Raw genomic sequence first — 19,274 nt, 5'->3', positions numbered from 1 at the left:
CCACCGTGATCTCCTGGTTTCTGGTCGCACCTGGGCCAGAACTCCAGTCTGCATGGGACGTTCTCCCCTTATATGTGTCTCTATGTCCAAATGTCCCCCTTTTATAAGGACACCAGTCATGTTGGTGTAGGGCCCACTCCGTTGACCTCTGCAAAGGCCCTATCTCTGTAAAAGATCTTCTACAGATCACATTCTCCGGAGTAGTGAGCACAGGACTCGCAGCACTCTTTTTTGGGGGGAGGGGCACAATTCAATCCACACCAAATAAAAAAGTGCCAGAACACATTACAACGAGATGCCCTTTATAAGAAGTTTAGGGATCTTTAAATACCTAAAAGGTCAATGGAGAGGAGGCACCTGGGTGGCTCAGGGGTTGATCTGGTCATGATCCCGTGGATCAAGTCCCCGCAGTGAGCCTGCGTCTCCCTCTGCCTGGGTCTCTGCCTCTCTCTGTGTCTCATGAATAAATAAATACAATTTCAAAAAAAATCTTAAAAAAAAAGGCAGTAATTCATTAATAAGGGCACATTTTAAAAATAGAATCAGAAAAAAAGGACTTGAAGGAGAGCTTAGACAACTCTGCAGGAATTTTGCCCTGGAGGAACCGGGTGGTGTCTGGAGGAAAATGAGGGCAGGTCCCATTGTCGTGCAGGGCTGGGTTCGGGGGGTGCAGTGGTTCCGGGCTTGTTCTCAGCCCGCGGCCGCCAGCTCCGTGTGTCGTGCTTCCCCACCACGGATTGGCCCTCGGCCGGCCTGTCCCTGTCCCAGCAGGACTCGGGGACCGCGCTGCCACCTCCTGACGTCCTCCACTGACCTGCGCCCGCTCGCCCCGCACCGTGACCTGAAACCCGCCTGCGGACGTGTGTGTGATCACATGTGTCTCTTTTACTCTATGACGTGTGTTGGGGTCCTCATGAGCGATGAGCGGGCTGGCACAGACACGGGGGCCACCACGGGGGGGACGGAGCAGCGCACGGATGCCCTCCAGGTTCTGTCCCCGCGCTGTGGTGACAGGCAGCGGCCACCTGCGGTGGGCAGGGCACAACGTACAGGGCTGTCAAGTGACCACGGTGTATGCCTCAAACTAATGCAACGCGTGGCAACTCAACTTCAACAGAAAGTTATTTTGATTTAAAAAATAAAAAATAAATAAATAAACGAGCCTATGGGGGAAGAAAGAACACTGCGCTGTCGGAGGGCCAGCGGCGCCGCGGTCCTCACTTGCTCTCAGGTCGACATTTGCTCGAGTTCTTGACCTTTTCCGAGCCTCATCTGCCAACGGGGCAAATGCCTGCCTGGAAGGGCCGCGCTCGGGTCGGGGGCAAACCAGGACCTGGCCCACGGCAGCTGCTCGGCGATGGGGCCTCCTGTCCCTGTCCTTCCCTGCTCTGTGTCCTGAACAGGCAGGCCTGGGTCCTCTCTGCTCCTCACTGGCCAAGTGCAGACCCCACAGCCACAGGCCGGCCCATGTAGGGCTGCCAGTGTCATCCGTCTGGGACCTGGCTCCCTGAGTTGACTGCAGGGGGGCCGAGCTGCTGTCCTGGAGAGAGTTTTATGGCTCCTGAGTGGTCACCAGGCAGCTGTCACTCAGGCTGTCAGAAGGTGGCCTCAGCTGCCCCCACAGCTGTTATGGAGCCTGGCAATGCAGTGAGCTGCAGATTTTGCTCCCTGCTGTGACCCCAAACCTCGCTGGGGCGATAGGCCAAGTTCCATTTTAACTGTCCATCGAGCTAAGGGAATATCATCCTCCTTGTGTGCCTAATTTTCCTGCTCAGTAAAATGACAGGGTTGGATGAGGCCATCTCTCTAAGTCCCTTCCCACGACGGATTCTGGACTTTTTGTAAGATGTTTGAACCTACAAAGTTAAGCCCAGAGTGACACAGGGGTCCTGTTTTACTTCGCCGAAATCCCAGAGCATCTAGTTCCCCAGCACCTGCAGGAGTCAAATCCAGTAGAAGTGAAAGGAGAGAGAGTCTCCAGTCTCGGCGGCCCTGGCAGGGACAGTGGGGAGCATAGGGTGAGCCCTGGCCCTGGGAGCCGAGACAGGGCTGTGAGGGAGGGCCCGGGGGGGGGGGGGGTGCCACCACCAGGCTCAACGCACGCAGCCTTTTTCTTCTTTTTTTAAGATTTTATTTATTTATTCATTCATGAAAGACAGAGAGAGAGAGAGAGAGGCAGAAGGAGAAGCAGGCCCCATGCAGGGAGCCCGACATGGAACTCGATCCCGGGGCTCCAGGATCATGCCTTGGGCCAAAGGCAGACGCTAAACCACTGAGCCACCTGGGGATCCCCCACACTCAGCCTTAAACTCAGTAACTTCACCTCTGGGAAATGATTCTAAGGAAATGACTGCAAATATGGACAACAGTATATACATAAGGATGTTTATCACAATATTGTTTAAAATATTGAAGAACTTGGAACAACCTAAATGCTCAGAAATAGAACAACAGTTGAATAAATTGTGGTTATGTCCATATGATTAAAATATCAGGAAGCCATAAGACGTCATGTTATAGGAGATTTCAGAAATACTTAGGATGCATTAAGTGAAAAGGTGGCATATGTAATCATACCTATTGAATGCTGTAAATTATAGACGGACAGAGATGTATACGCATGTATATGTTCAAATGCAGAAGGAGGTCTATCGTGTTATCAAAAGCAGTTGTCTCTTGGGGATCCCTGGGTGGCGCAGCGGTTTAGCGCCTGCCTTTGGCCCAGGGCGCGATCCTGGAGACCCGGGATCGAATCCCACGTCGGGCTCCCGGTGCATGGAGCCTGCTTCTCCCTCTGCCTGTGTCTCTGCTCTCTCTCTCTCTGTGTGGCTATCATAAATAAATAAATAAAAAATTAAAAAAAAAAAAAAGCAGTTGTCTCTGGGTAGTGGGGTTGTAGTAGTTTTTTATTTCATTCTGAGTTTTTTCATGTAATATATGGGATATATTGCATCTTTGTCTCTTTGAACCTTTGTATAAGGTCAAGAATTTTATTTATTTTTAAAGATTTATTTATTTATGATAGACATAGAGAGAGAGAGAGAGGCAGAGACACAGGCAGAGGGAGAAGCAGGCTCCATGCACCAGGATCCCGACGTGGGACTCGATCCCAGGTCTCCAGGATCGTGCCCTGGGCCAAAGGCAGGCGCCAAACCGCTGAGTCACCTGGGGATCCCAGGTCAAGAATTTTAATAAATATTTGCTTTATATGCAGAAACAACAGAATGTTGTTGATATTTTTATTTTTAATAGTGGCAAATACTTTTATTTTTTTAATTTTTTTTTAATTTTTTTTTTTTTTAATTTTTATTTATTTATGATAGTCACAGAGAGAGAGAGAGGCGCAGAGACACAGGCAGAGGGAGAAGCAGGCTCCATGCACTGGGAGCCTGACGTGGGATTCGATCCCGGGTCTCCAGGATCGCGCCCTGGGCCAAAGGCAGGCGCCAAACCGCTGCGCCACCCAGGGATCCCGGCAAATACTTTTAATAGTGGTAAAATGCAACATAAAATTTACCGTCTTAACCACTCCCTCTTTTTTTTAAAGATTCTTAAATTTATTTATTCATGAGAGGCACAGAGAGGCAGAGACACAGGCAGAGGGAGAAGCAGGCTCCAGGCGGGGAGCCTGATGCGGGACTCGATCTCACCCTGAGCCAAAGGCAGACACTCAACCACTGAGCCACCCAGCTGCCTCCCATCTTAACCACTTCTAAAATGTAGAGTTCAGTAGTGTCTTTTGCTGTTGTTATGTTTATTTGTTTATTTTATTTTTTTCATCACAGTTAAGTGTGCTCTTTAATACCCATCATCTATTTCCTCCGTCCCCTGTCCCCTCCACCAGGTTCTCTCTGGTAACCATCAGTTTGTTTTCCATAGTTAACAGCCTGTTTCTTGGTTTGTCTCTCTTTTTTCTTTTTTTCTTTTTTTAAATTTTATTTATGATAGTCACACACACACAGAGAGAGAGAGAGAGAGAGAGACAGGCAGAGGGAGAAGCAGGCTCCATGCACCAGGAGCCCGACGTGGGATTCGATCCCAGGTCTCCAGGATCGCGCCCTGGGCCAAAGGCAGGCGCCAAACCGCTGCGCCACCCAGGGATCCCTCTCTTTTTTCTTTTGCTTGTTTGTTTTCCTTCTTAATCTCACACAGGAGTGAGGTCATATGCTTATTTGGCTTTCTCTAACTGATTTATTTCCCTTAGCATTATGCTTTCTAGCCCCATCCATGTCGTTGCAAATGGCAAGATTTTTTTCTTTTTTATGACTGAAAAATATTCCATTGTGATATATACCACATCTTCGATCAGTGGACATCGGCTGCTTCCAAATCTTGGCTATTGTGAATATTGCTGCAATAAACCTAAGGGTGCGTGTATCCCTTTGAATTAGTGTTTTCCTATTTTGGGGGTAAATATCCACCAGTGCTATTCCTGGATTGGAAGGTAGCTCTATTTTTAGTTTTTTAAGGAACCTCCATACTGTTTTCCGCAATGGCTGCACCAATTCGCATTCTCTGCAACGGTGCATGGGGGTTCCATTTTCTCTGCATCCTCACCGACGCTTGTTGTTTCTTGTGTTTTTTTTTATTTTAGCCATTCCGCCAATTGTGGGATGATATCTCATGCATAATTTTGATTTGCATGTCCCTGATGAGTGATGATGAGCATCTTTTCATGTGTCTATTGGCCCTCTGTATGTCTTTTTTGGAGAAATATCTGTTCATGCCTTCTGCCCATTTTTAAATTGGATTATTTGGTTTTATATATATCGATTCTTTATGTATTTCAGTTACTAAGTCTTTATCAGAAATATCACTTGCAGGGGCACCTGGGTGGCACAGTCAGTTAGGCAGCCGACTCTTGGTTTTGGCAAAGGTCATGATCTTGGGGTCTTGGGATCAAGCCTCGTATCAAGCCCTGGATCAGGCTCCTTGCTCAGGCAGGAGTCTGCTTGAGGATTCTTTCTCTTCCTTTCCTTGTGCCCTCCCCCAATTTGTGCTCTCTCTCTCTGTAAAATAATTATTTAAATCTTAAAAAAAAGAAAGATAGGGGCAGCCCGGGTGGCTCAGCGGTTTAGCACCACCTTCAGCTCAGGGCACGATCCTAGAGACCTAGGATCGAGTCCCACGTTGGGCTCCCTGCACGGAGCCTGCTTCTCCCTCTGCCTGTGTCTCTGCCTCTCGTGCTCTCTCTCTCTCTCTGTGTCTCTCACGAACAAATAAATAAAATCTTTAAAAGAAAAAAAATCTTAAAAAAAAAGAAAGATAAAAGATATTCACAAATATCTTCTCCCATTCCATAGGCTGCCTTTTAGTTTTGTTAATTGTTTCCTTCATTGTGCAGAAACTTTTTATTTTGATGTAGTCCCTATAGTTTATTTTTGCTTTTATTTCCCTTGCCTCAGGATAGATGTCTAGAAAAATGTTGCTACAACTGATATCAGAGAAATTACTGCTTGTGCTCTCTTCAAGGATTATTATGGTTTCAGAGCTCACATTTAGGTCTTTAATCCATTTTGAGTTCATTTTTGTGTGTGGTGTAAGAAACATGGTCCGGTTCCTTTCCTTGCATGTGCTGTCCGGTTTTCCCAGCACCACTTGTTGAAGAGACTGTATTTTCCCATTGGATAGTCATTTCTCCTTTGTGGAAGATTAACTGACCATATAATTGTGGGTTTAATTCTAATTTTCTGTTCTATTTTATTGATCTGTGCGTCTATTGTTATGCCAGTGCCATACTGTTTTAATTACTACTGTCTTGTAATATAGCTAGAAATCTGGAATTGTGATGCCTCCAGTTTTGTTTTTCTTTTTCAAGATTGCTTTGGCAATTCAACGTCTTTGTGGTTCCAGAGAAGTTTTAGGATTGTTTGTTCAGTTCGGTGACATGATGCATATTCACATGGTCGTGTAACCAATCTCTAGAACCCTTTCATCTTGAAGCCCTGTACCCATTGAATAAGAACACTCCATTCCCACCCCTGACAACCACCGTTGTACCCTCCGTCTAGGACTTTGGCTCTTCCAGGTACCTGATGTAAGTGGACGCGTACAGTATTGGCCTTTTCCCGACTATTTCACTTTGCGTAATGTCTTCCAGGTTCATCTTTGTCGTAGCGTGTATCATAATTTACTTCCTTTTTCAGGCTGAATGATATTCCGCTGTATGCGTATGCCACATTTGGTTTATCCATTTGTGTCGAAGTGGACACTTGAGTTGCTTCCCCCTTTTGGTTCTTGTGAATCTTACTGCTGTGAACATGGGTCTCCGCATATCTCTTCGAGATGCCAGTTCTTTTGGAAACATACCCAGAAATGGAATTGCTGGGTCATATGGTAAGTTTAATGTTCCGAGGAACCACCGTACTGTTTGCCGTAGCAGCTGCACCATTTTACATTCCGCCAGCGGTACACGAGGGGCTCAGTTTCTCTCCACGCTCTGGCACATGTTATTTTCCTGGTTTTTGATAGTAGCCAAAAAATGTCATTTCTAAAGAGGGCAGGCCACGCTGAAATCTTACCTTTACCTTCTGAGTTCCCGATGCTGATTCCCGGGCTGCACACAAAGGGGATACACAGAGGCTCACTACAAGCCCCAGCGTCCAGCTCCCCTGCAGCTTATAGACCAGCCAGGAGACCCGTCTTGGCTGTGAGCCATCACTCGGGATGCCACTGGAGGGACCTGGCTGTGTGCCCTAAACTCATTTCAAAGTAGGGGCATTCAGGATGTCCTCATGCCAGAGCTGAGGCTGCAGAGCAGGGTTATAACCCTTTCTGTACGTGAGGGCTGTAGAGGGCAGAGGTCAGGCCTGACCTGGCAGGTGCAGCATGATTAAACATGGTACGCCTCTTATTTCCTTACGTGTGGCATCACTCCAGGAGGATCCCATGCCTAGCCGTATGTCCTTCTGGCCTGACGTCTGGCATGGAGCAAAAGAAGTGGAGCTGGGTTGCCTGCAGCTGCTCCCAAAGGCAGTGCACGGAAAAAAAAAGGTCCTCAACCAAACTGAGGCATCAGCAGGGACCTGTTTTGGGCTCTGAAGAGGGTCAAATAAGTCAGAAACGGGCAGCAGAGCAGCGGGCAGGAAGCAGCAACGGCAGCCCCGTGCATCCCCGCACCTGTGAGATGGCCTCCCAGACGACTACTGCCCCAGTGAGGTGGAGCATCACAGAATTTTCTGTTTTTGCCTTGAAATAGCTAGAGGCAGAGGGATGGCCTAGTTGACCTTCGGAGGGCCCAACCAGCAGCACAAGGATGTCACCTGATATCTCACTTTTATGCTGGTATCAAATAAATATTTATGTATTTTATGTGTATTATTTATGACGGTCCTATTTCAGTTTCCGTGCATGGCATCTGTGTCTGAGGACAGAGTGTCCTTGGAACTTTCACGTTAGGGATTGTTAGCATCAGTGGCTCCCATCGCTTTTCCTGGCTCCTGACCTTGGGCTGGTAATTTGTGGTGACGGGGAGAAGACACAGTGAGGGGCAGGCCATCGTCAAGCACCCCGAGACAACTGCAGGGTGGCTCTTTCTCACGGCGAGGAAATTGCTGTCCATTTCAGCTTGTGGAAACCCAGCGTCACCCCCGGTGACTCTCATCAGACGGAAATGAGTCTCCTCAGGGAGAAGTGAGGAGCCGTGACGCATGATCACTAGCTTGGCCTCCTGCGGGCCCATCGCCCACAGGGTCTGCCCGGTGCCCAGCTCTCCTGGAGGCAGCTGCTGCTGTCTCTGCAGGATCCTAGGGGCCTGCACGGGGGTCATGGAGAGGTGGCGCTCAGGGCTGGCTGGTGGGCCTGTGACCTGTACCACCGTGAGGGGCCCTGTGCTCACACTGGCCCCACGCTTGGTTTAAGGCTCTGCTATCACTGAAACTCTTCATCTTCTTAATGCGGGGCCCTGCAAGTTATATAGCAAGTTACGTAGCTGCCTTTTCCACGGGAGCCCTGCAGAACTCTTCCTCGGGGAAGGAATGGTAGGAGCACACCATGCCCAGATGGCGCCCGCCGCCTCCTAAGTCCTAACATCTTGAATCTCACTATACCCTGCCTTGTTTTAGAACTATTTGCTTGCCATTCTGTGGCTAGACCGTCACCCGCAGTGGGTAAGGACCCACTCCGAGCATCGCGGTGCCTAGCACATGGCAGGTGCTCCGTGTTAGCTGAAGTAACCGCCGGGGACTTCACGCCGAGTCAGTGCTTTAGCGGCAAAGGAAAATAAAACAGGGGACCCCTGATGATAGAGTCAGATTTTGTCAGGAGAATGCGTGGGAAGTGGGAAGTATGCAAGACCGGAGGGGCTCCACGGCTGAATTTCCACGTTGCTGTGTCTCTAGCAAGGCACGGATGTTATCAAACACCTGCCGTTTGCAGGCACTGGGCTGGGTGCCCTAGGGCACAGTCCACGCCACCCTAAGACCTCTCACGGTTAGGAGGCCCAGAGAGCTCAGGAGCTTGCCCAAAGCCGCATGCTGACAAGTACAAGAACGGAGATTTGCACTCAGGTCTGTCTGGCTTCAAAGGCCTCTTTGCTGGTCGGGTAGGGGCTAGGGTGGGGAGGTAAGATGGGGGGCAGGGGGGGGCAGAAGGGGAGGGAGAAGCAGGCGCCCGCCGAGCAGGGAGCCCTAGCCGGGCTCCATCCCAGGACCCTGGGGTCATGACCCGAGCCCAAGGCGGCGCTTAACCACCTGAGCCCCCAGGCACGTAAGCAGCAAATAGTTGCAGACCCAAAGGCTGAGGAATGTGTGCATCAGAGCCCCCGTGCAGTCTTGACTCTATTCCTGCGAAGCGCTGCGCCTCCGGGCCTGCAGGTGGGCAGGTCGAGCATCGCCGCGGGGCGGCTGCTGTGTAGACCGGGCGACCGAGGGACGACCGTCGCGGTGGCAGCACGCGTGGCCTGCCATCCTCCAGGCGGGGCCGCGCTCTTTCCCGGGGACTCTCGACTCAGACTTGGCAACATTAGTTGCATCTTCACGGAAGACGTTGGCCAGGAGGGTCCCCTGGGGCTGCAGTTGCGGGGCCAAGAGCCCCCCACCCCCCACCCCGGGCCGGGGAGCCTGGGGGCGCCACAGCCTTCAGACCTGGCCCCGCTTTTCAGGTCCCTCATCTGTCCTGACTTCAGGTTCTCATTTCCTTGGATGAGTCCTTGCACGCCCACCTTCCAATCACACGCATGGAGTCAGCGTCCCCTCCGCATCCTGTGGCACCTGCACCAACACAGACACCCCCTCATCCCACACGTCTCCCCCCCTTCTGCCTGCTGCGTCTTCTCGGTGTAGGAGAGCCACTGGGCTGAAATCCAGCGTCCTGACCATGCGTCTGCCTGACTCCATCTGCTCTTGCCAGAGTGTTGTTCATGGCGTGTCATCTGAGAGTGGGGGGGCAGGTGCGGGGGCCCCGGGGAGCAGACACCCTCACCAGTGCCGGGGGGCCGCCCTGTCTTCCTCCAAGCGAAGCCCAGCTGGCCTGCCCCCGGGGACGCATGCGACCAGGGCAGAGAGCAGAGCCTCTCCAGGGTCCTCAGCGGCAGTGCTGACCTTGGAGGCCAGGACCCCAGGCCACCCCGAGCTGCTATTTGGGGATGCCTCCTTCTGGCTAAGGAGACCCTGACCAGGCAGAGGGTCCCCAACCCAGTGCAAGAAGGGGAAGGTGGCTTTGCCGCTGAAAGGGTGGTCTGTAAGGAGCTCCAGGGGGCGAAGCTCACCGAAGGGGTAGGGGAGCCCCCCACCTATGCAGCACCGGCTACCTGCCTGGCGACCTGGGCTGCTGGGAACAGCTCCCTGTGTGGGGGCCTGGCCTGGGGATCAGCAGCTCTGACTCAAACCACCTGGCGACTTCCTCACTCCGCAGAAGGTCTGGAAGCTTTCCTGGCACCCCTGACTCCTGCCCCGCAGGCACCCCTCCCAGCCTGGGAAGCCTTGCAGAGAGGCAGCTGGGAGCCTGCTGGGTGGTGAAGGCTTCCTCCTGGGTGTCAGCAGGTGTGGGCTCCCAGTGGATCAACCCCTGCAGGGCATGGCTGAGGGGCCAGACAGGAGCAAAGGGAGGGAGTACCCCGACTTTAAAGCTTCTGGACCTGAGTCGAGGTCTCGGACTCCACGTGTGTTTTGTGGGGAGGCCTCATTCTGGGATCAAGTCCTGGGTTGAGACCTGGCCATTTGGCCTGGAGCAAGTTGCTTTACCTCTCAGAATCTCAGAAGCCGCCCACCCTGTGAAGGTGCCCTGGGAACAGGTGGCAGGTGGCAGGTGTGTGCAGAGGAGGATTCCTGTAGCCAGGGGGCTGCTGCTTTCGTCCATCCGCACAGTGGGGACTCCCTTCTCTCCTGCTCTCTTCGTAGGCCCCGGAAGCACTTCCTCATGGCAGTCCCTGCGGATCACACCAAACACGATAAAACACGCCTGCAGCCCCCCTTGAATATTTTCTGCTGTAAACTTTCCAAAAGAGATTTAAGGAAGTTGCTTTGTAAGTGATTTGGCTGTAAGTAGCATTGAAATTTGATTGGTTGATTTTCCAGGGACCACGGTGTATATTGGAAATTCTTGGAAAGCAAGAAAAGCTGCAAAGAGTTCTAAATTGATGCCACTGTCTTGAATGCTGACTGAATGGTTTTGCAAGCCAGTTGGTAAACCAGCTTAGCAACTTAAATGGGGGGGGGCGGGGGGCGGTAGTATTTACACCCTGGAAATCAGCAAGAACCGTAAATTAATGGAGTGTGAACTCATAGCTCTCCACCACCCCATCACCACCACCACCACTCCCGCACTGATTTGCCCCCAAACCACTGACAAAGTGGTGGTTTATCTGTTTGTTTTCGATCTTCCCGGGTGATTCGAATTGGAAGTCCGGGCTGGGAGTCCCCTAATGAGGACTACATGCCCATAGGTACACACGTACGGCTCAACAGGACCCCAGACTCAATTCTGGGAGGAAGGAGGAAGGATGGATTCTTGCAGGAAAGAGGAAATCCTCTGGCAGGGAGGTGCTCACTGCCACCAACCTCAGGCCTTGCTCATGGGGAGTCCTAATTTAGATCAAGGCCTAGTCAAAGACGGTCTAATCTGTCTTTGTTTTTATATTTGCTCCGTAGTTAGCTGGTTTATTTTTATTGTTTTACTGCTGCCATGTTCTTCAGTAGCAGCCTGGTTATCGTGTTTATTGTACTTCTCTTTTTATGTTACACTGTTAGCAGGTCCTTTTGGCAAGCAGAGCTGCGGAGGCTGGGCTCGAGCTCCTGGGGCTCTGCTGGGCCTTCCTACTTCTGCAGCAGGTGGCCTGGGGGAAGCCCTTGATCTTGACTTCCAGACACTTAAGGTCTGCGGGTGGTCCTGCTTTCAAAGCGACCTCCGCAGGATTTTGGCCTTGCCAGCTGAGCAAGTGTGTGAGCTAGGAGGCTTCCAGAAAGCCGCTCAGGACCTACTCCACAGAGCCTCCAGCCCTCAGAAGCGGTGGGAAATGGGGCGGGGGGCTCGGGGCACCCATCAGGGGAAGGCCAAGCATAGCACATTTCAATGGAATCCCGGGGACCAAGGGAACAAACCAGATTTATGTGTTTCAACAGGAGAACTCGCAAAATGCGCTGTGGAGTAAAAAATGCAAGTTGCCAAACCTTGTGGGATACATGATGCCATCTCCGTGAAAACACTCTTCCCAAAACACGTTACAATAGACTTTGTGTAGGTTTATACATAAATAAAGGAACGGAAATGTCTATATTTTTTTAAATTTTAGGGCGTACATATCAAACCCATAAATAATAACCCCTGGGGATGAGGAGACAAAGATAAGTTCTTTTTTGGTTTTTAAATATTTCATTTATTTATGAGAGACACACAGAGAGAGGCAGAGACGCAGGCAGAGGGAGAAGCAGGATCCACGCAGGGAGCCCGACGTGGGACTCATCCTAGGACCCCAGGGTCACGCCCTGAGGAAGGCAGGCGCTCCATCGCTGAGCCACCCGGGCGTCCCAGACAAGGACAAGTTCTAATAGAAAATGATGGACAAAGAAACTTTAGGTTTAGCAGTAATGTTCTAATTTTTTAAAAGAAAATTAACTTACATATGTAATTCAGCTTATTTTTAGAAATCTAATCTTTTGTGTGTAAAGGCAAAGCATAGGGCTTGGAGTCGGAGGTTGGGGATCGAAGCCCTGCTCCACCCCATCACCCCTTGATTCCATCTGGCCACTAGGGCCATTATTAATCCCCTGCCTTTACTTACCGCTTGGGTAAACGGGCATAAAGATAAAAACAGTGATCAAGGGGGCTTCCTTTTTTTAAAAATTTTTTTTAAATTTATTTATTTATGAATAAATTAGTAAATAGTCACAGAGAGAGAGAGAGAGAGAGAGAGGCAGAGACACAGGCAGAGGGAGAAGCAGGCTCCATGCACCGGGAGCCCGACGTGGGATTCGATCCCGGGTCTCCAGGATCGCACCCTGGGCCAAAGGCAGGCGCTAAACCGCTGGGCCACCCAGGGATCCCCAATCAAGGGGGCTTCCTAAAGAACTCAGTGGCCCGCTGGAGAAAAGTATATATATCTAGTTATAATTAGCGTTTTGTTTTTAAAAACAATTTTGAGTCTTTACAAAGACGGTCTCAAATAAAATCCAAGGTCTCTCCCCAAGGACGGAGAAAATAGAGCTATTATAAAGGAGCCACCGTGAGTTTCTTAAGAATAGGTCATGTCGGACTAACATTACCTCCTTTGTTCACAGAAGGGGAGAGAAAGAAGCAAAGATTTATGCTGCTTTGTGCCCCAGGCTGTGTGCCGGTGTACTCAGAGTTCACAACACCCAGAGAGGCAGGTTTCTCATTTTACAGATGCGGAAGCCTGAAAAGGGTTTAGCAGAGTCAAGGAACGTGCCTCAGGGGACACGGAAGATATGGATTCAGATCTAGGTTCACCTGGATCCCAAGCAGGTACCCGGAGCAGCAGCAGGAGCAGCAGGAACCATGGTAATAGCCACTTCTATCCTGGGATGTCATTTAATCCTCCTAGGGATGGGACGTTTTATCACTCACTTTTTACAGGTGAAGAAAAGGGGATGCAAGGGAGGTTGAGTGAGCTAGCCCCAAGTCACAGGTCTGTCTCATTCCAAAGCCCAAGCTCTGAACCATGCTAGTCTATGGCCTCCCTCCTCCAACTACCCCCAGTCCAGGAGATCCTGGCCTCCCCCAGGGGAATAGTCTGTCAGAATCTTGGAAAGGCGGAAAGGGACAGAGCAACCATATATACCACTCCAACCTGGGTGAGTATATCACGGTGGCGGCTTACAGGGGTTGGGGTGCATGGACTCCCATGGCCATCTGGATAGAGCTGGGAGGTCAAGAAGGAGATATAAAAGATGAAGTCTGATACCACTTGTGTAGTAGATTGAATTGTGTCCCCCAAAAAGATACATTGGAAGTCCTCACCCCTGGTACCTGTAAATGTGACCTTATTTGGAAATAGGGTCTCTGTAGATGTAATCTAATTAGAACAAACTCATAGTGGAACAGGGCATTGGGCGCTAAGCCCGATGACCAGTAGCCATATAAGAGGGAAATCTGGACACAGAAACACATGGAAGACTCACACCGAGGGAAGAACACTGTAAAGATGGAGGCAGAAATGGAGGGATGGAAGCTAAAGCCAAGGAATGTCAAGAATTGCTGACAATCTACATGGACTATAGGAAATAATAAAGGGGATTATAAGGGAAAGGAGGGGAACTGAGTGGGAAAAATTAGAGAAGGAGACAAACCATGAGAGACTCCTGACTCTGGGAAACGAACACAGGGTTGCAGAAGGGGAGGAGGGCGGGGATTTAGGGTAACTGGGTGATGGACAAGGAAGAGGGCACTTGATGGGATGAGCCTTGGGTGTCATACTATATGTTGGCAAATTGAACTTCAATAAAAACAAATGAATAAAGAAAAAAAATTGCTGGCAATCAAGAAAAACTAGGAAGAGGCAAGGAAGGATTCTTCTCTAGAGTCTTTGGAGGGGATGTGGCCCTAGTGACACCTTAACTTAGGATCTCTGGCCTCCAGAACTGTGAGAGAGTGAATTTCTGTTGTTTCAAACCACTCAGTTTGTGGTAATGTGTTTTGGTAGCCCTGGGAAACTAAAACAACTGGGTTGCTCCATAGCTGATTGCACAATCACAAGATATCATGTGGACTTGGGTAGTAGGACAGAGGGCTTCATCCTTGACCCTAATTTATCCTATTGTTCTCTTGGATGAAAATCAGGAGTATGTCTGCCAATCAAATAGGTAGGTCATACAAAACCTGGAGAGATGCTTAGCACTGAAGATAGGATCTATATTCAAAAACACCTGAAGAAACTGCAATAATGGGCCAAATTTTATAAGTTGAAGTTTACCAAAGACAAATTCCTTTATTTAGTTGGTTCAAAGAACCAACTGCATGACTGCAGAACAAGGAAGCTCTGGCTTAATGGCAGCTCACATATGTTGGCCAAAGATGAGTACGAGCCAACAAGTCATTGCAGTTGCTATAAAAGCTAATGCCCCTTTAAGATGCTCCATTGACCAGGAGAAATGAGAGAGCAACCCACTGGTCAGGCCACATCTGGAGCTTCATTCAACTCTGGGTACCACACTTTAGTGTTTGGCGCTACTCAGCGTCCAGGGTAAGGGAGCCAGGAAGGTGAAGAGCCTAGAAACAGTCGTGCAAGGAAGATCAGGGGATCTAGGCTTGTTTCCCTGGAGACAAGATGTGGGGACATGGGACATGTCTTGAAATACTGAATGGCTCTTGTGATGTAAAGGGACCCAGGCCAGTTATATAGTATTCAGAGAGGGGGTTCCTAACTAGCTGCTCCTCGCTGATGATGGCAAGCAGCAGTCTCGGGCTTCAGGCTAGGACACAGCTACTGGTCTTGCAGCGTTTATCCTCTCTTTTTCTAGTAACAGCACCCGGAATTCCTTTACAAGACCATTTCCGCCTCACTTTGTCCATGGTTCCAGGGGTGGGCACATGAGTCAGGCTTAGCCAATCATTGTGCTCTATCTCTTCAGCCATAGTAATCTGTTCAGGGATGGGCATGGGACCCAAGCCAGATCAGTTAGTGTCTATACCAGGCAGAGACGCTCTCCTTCCCCTAGGATCACAAAGCTGGCAGGATAGAAGCCCAGGTAGCTGGGGTGTGAGACCAACTTGCCAAGGTGTGAGAAGAGCCCACTTGAGAATGAAGTCAACACAGGAAATAGAGCCAAGAAATGGAGACAGAAAGATCTCTGCTGGCGCCATGTGAACACCTGGATCCAGCCATGACTGCAGCTTGTTGTGATGCGATGCAATGCAATCCTCTTTTATGCACTCACCAGCTTGAGCTGAGGCTCCCTCATCTGCAGTCAAGTGTCCTAACACATCACATCCACCTGTGAGTATGGCAAGGCGTCTGATGAAGATGTCATGCCGAGGGAATAGTAATGGTTGACACTGATTGAGCATCTTCTGTATGTAGAATTTGTGGTAGACTTCTATTTTTTTTTAATTTTTTAAAAACTATTTATTAAAAACAAAAAAAAAACTATTTATTTATTTATTTATGATAGACAGAGAGAGAGAGAGAGGCAGAGACACAGGAGGAGGGAGAAGCAGGCTTCATGCTGGGAGCCCAACGTGGGACTCGATCCTGGGACTCCAGGATCGCGCCCTGGGCCAAAGGCAGGCGCCAAACCGCTGAACCACCCAGGGATCCCCATTTGCTGAGTATTCTATGTATCTGTTAATAATTCAACCCTGACCACCCCCGTTTGCGTGTAGGTCTCTAGTCAATGTGCTCATTACACCAGCTGCTCTCAAGGTTGCGTCGTGCTGGACGGGCCCGTCCCTTGGTCCCTTGGTCGGCCTTCCGACCCACTCCGATCTGGACTAGTTCCCTTCCAGGCCTTGGCCACAGCTGCCGGCTTGGGCCTTCCCTCGTCAACTGCTAGACAGTCCCTTTGCTCCTCATTTTATTGGCTTCCGGCTGAGTCCCAGTCCTTCTTCTTTCTCAGTTTACAATCTTGTTTCGGCAGAGCACACCCTGAGTGGCTTCCTGAGACAGTGGCTAGGTGCGCAGAGGGCAAATTTTTGAGATCTTTCCTGAAAATGTTTCATGTTCCCACTTAATTGCTGCGGGTCAGACATCGCTCTCCTCAGAATTTGGAAGGTCCGGTTCCATCGTGCTCTCACTTCCAGGGTCACTGCTGAGAAAGCTGGTGCCATTCTGATTCAGGAGCCCTTCTCATGCTACCTTGATGTCACTGATTTAAGAAAAAGTTGTTTTCATCCTCGAAACTCGTCTTCTCGTTGTCCCCAGTGAGCGGGCCTAGCAGATCCAAGGATGAGCAGGTGGGTCCCTGGGGGGGGTCGAGGCCCGCGGGGAGGATGTGTCGGGGTTGCCCGCCGCTGTGTAGTAAACTTCCCCGGAGGTTAAAGGCCTGAGCAACAGTCATTTGCAGGGGCAGTTCCCAGGGGTCCGGGACCTGGCACGGCTGGGCCGGGGGCCGCCCGCAGCACGAGGGGCCGTGACCCACGAAGCCTGTGCCTCCAGGTGACTCAGCAGCGGCCCCCCTCGAGCGCCCCGACTGCGGCCTGGAGGCCTCTGCCCGCAGCACGAGGGCCCTCCCGGCCTCCCCGAACGAGGGCGACCCACCCGAAGCCACACAGCCTCGGAGGTGGCAGCCCTTCACCTTGCCGGGCCCTGTGGTGACAAGGTTCCGAGGCCCGGCTGCCTCAGGGCGAGGGCATTGCCCGGACAGACCCCAAGGGGCGGGGCCCGCGCCCAGAGCCGCCTCCGGGCCGGGCAGGTGGTGACCAGCCGAGCTGGGCCCTGGGCGAGGCGAGGGCGGCGGCCGCAGGAGCTCCCAGGGGACAGGCCGCCCCCGCCCCGCGACGCCAGGCAGGAAGGGCTTCCGGGAGCAGCAGCTGTGGACACCCCAAAGAGGAGTGGGCCGCAGCCCAGGTGCACCCGGAGGGGAGAGCATCCCGGGCCGTGGGAAGATGCCGAACGCCAGGTGTGGGAAGCGTCGCAGTGGGTTCTGGAAGCTGCCCAGCAGAGCCCCGGGCAGGGTGAGTGCAGGACCCGGTGGGGGGGACCGCTCCTGAAGGGCCTGCCCGCGCCCCGGGGAGCTGGTGCGTATCCTGGGGCTCCGGGGCATGCTATCCTGGGGCTCTGGGGGGTGCTATCCTGGGGCTCTGGGGGGTGCTATCCTGGGGCTCCGGGGGGTGCTATCCTGGGGCTCTGGGGGTGCTATCCTGGGGCTCTGGGTGCTATCCTGGGGCTCTGGGGGTGCTATCCTGGGGCTCTGGGTGCTATCCTGGGGCTCTGGGGGTGCTATCCTGGGGCTCCGGGGGGTGCTATCCTGGGGCTCTGGGGGTGCTATCCTGGGGCTCCGGGGGGTGCTATCCTGGGGCTCTGGGGGTGCTATCCTGGGGCTCTGGGTGCTATCCTGGGGCTCTGGGGGTGCTATCCTGGGGCTCTGGGTGCTATCCTGGGGCTCTGGGGGTGCTATCCTGGGGCTCTGGGGAGTACTATCCTGGGGCTCTGTGGGGGTGCTATCCTGGGGCTCCGGGGGGTGCTATCCTGGGGCTCTGGGGGTGCTATCCTGGGGCTCTGGGTGCTATCCTGGGGCTCTGGGGGTGCTATCCTGGGGCTCCGGGGGGTGCTATCCTGGGGCTCTGGGGGGTGCTATCCTGGGGCTCCGGGGGGTGCGTATCCTGGGGCTCTGCGGAGTGCTATCCTGGGGCTCTCGGGGGCCGGGCCTGGCTTCCGGGAGAGCCGGGCGAGCAGACTGGTGCTTTAGCAGCCCCTCGTCTGAGGGAGGCCAGGCCCGTGGGGGGCCTGATGTGAGTGAGGGGCCTCCAGGCCTGTTGGAGGCTGGCCTCCCTTTGCGGGGGGAGCCAGTAGCGATGGGAGCCTGGGGGAAAGGTCAGGGTGGGGATGGCCACCACCCCTTTGGGTCCCCGGTTTGGCCGCAGGTGGCCCTGTGGTGCTTCCTCCAGGCCTCTGGATGCCTCCTGGTGTGGGAGCCCCCAGGCTCAGCTCCAGAGCCTGTAGAACCCTCCAGGGCTTTCTCAAATCCTCCCTCAATCCCACTCCACGGTCAGACTCACCCCGCCCTCCTGAGGCCCGTGAAAGACCTTGAGGCCTTGACCTAACCTCACTCATCTGCCAGCAGCCTCGTTGCCTTCTCCTCTACGTGACCGCGGGCAAGTGCATCACTCCTCAGTCACTTCTCCGAGGGGATGGGTTGGGCCTGCGGCAGCGGCTCCCCAGGTCCTGCGCCTGCCACCCTGAGGGCTGTGAGCCCCTGACCCCCTGGCCCTGCTCAGGCCTGCCCTGCAGAGCTGCAGGGACTGCAGGGAGCTTGGCTCCCCGTCTGAAGCCTGCAGACCTTTTTTTGGAATTTGATCTCTCCCAGGCCAGCACTTGGATCCTAGGATCTGGGTGTCCCGCCTGGACCCACCCGAACCCCAGGAGCCGCAGGGGACCGGTCCTCCGGAGGGCACCCACCCCTGCTCTGGGCGTGCATCACAGGGATCCTTAATCGGCACAGAAGCCTCCGTGCAACAGTTTGCCCAGCTCAGTGGTGACGCTCCTTCTTCGGTCTCCCCCGCATCCTTCAGGAAGCCGTAGACCAGAACAAGCTACATTCTCCGGGCTCCTGGGTACAAGACTCACCTGGGTTTGTCCCACTTAACTTTCCTGCTCCGGCAGTGGGGGCTCAGGTCTCCAGGTGGGAAGGGGACCCCTTCCTTCCACCTCCTGCCCCTCTGACGAGGCCCAGCCCACCCCTGCGTGGGGCCAGAGTGCAGCTGCCCTGGGCCCCCAGAAGGGCTGAGGGCATTATGTAACCAGTCTTGACCAGACATTCTGGTTCCACAGGTACAGCCTGCAAGTTAAAAATTGTTCTAAAAATGCAGTGCGGCTGCCTAAACACACACAGTCCTGGAGGAGGAGGAGGCTGGGGGCGGAGGCTGCGGTCAGCAGAAGGATGAAGGATGTGTTTTCCGTGGGGATGTTCGCCCCAAGCGCTTTGACCCCAAGGGAACCCTCAGACTTGGGGGCCAGTGGCACATGCCTGCCCCCTAGAAATAGGTCGTGTGGCCTCACCCCCTCCTGACTCCCCGCCCCTTCGTAATCCTACAAGCTCCCCACCTCTGCCTGAATTGGGGTCTTGCTTTTCTGGGGATTTTTTTTTTTTTTTTAAAGTGTCCATACTTTGAGGCTCCTCTAACCTTCCTCTACTTCTTCTCTGGTCCCTTATTTGTTTTCTTCT

The 19,274-nt window shown here is 52.5% G+C and overlaps 1 protein-coding gene across 1 annotated transcript in view; it reads left to right on the top strand.

Moving 5' to 3' along the window:
- The window catches only part of ZDHHC19 (zinc finger DHHC-type palmitoyltransferase 19), a 34,587-nt gene extending 27,267 nt beyond the window's left edge, over positions 1–7,320 (top strand). The window contains exons 10-11 of the mRNA XM_038583142.1: positions 6,147–6,336; positions 6,880–7,320. The gene's annotated coding sequence lies outside the window, so the exon portion shown is untranslated. The remainder of the gene's footprint in view (positions 1–6,146; positions 6,337–6,879) is intronic.
- Positions 7,321–19,274: the final 11,954 nt, after the last annotated feature.

The sequence above is a fragment of the Canis lupus genome, chromosome 33 (genome assembly GCF_011100685.1).
Source record: "Canis lupus familiaris isolate Mischka breed German Shepherd chromosome 33, alternate assembly UU_Cfam_GSD_1.0, whole genome shotgun sequence".
NCBI classification, from domain to species: Eukaryota; Metazoa; Chordata; class Mammalia; order Carnivora; family Canidae; genus Canis; species Canis lupus.
This window is presented reverse-complemented; position numbering and strand designations above follow the sequence as displayed.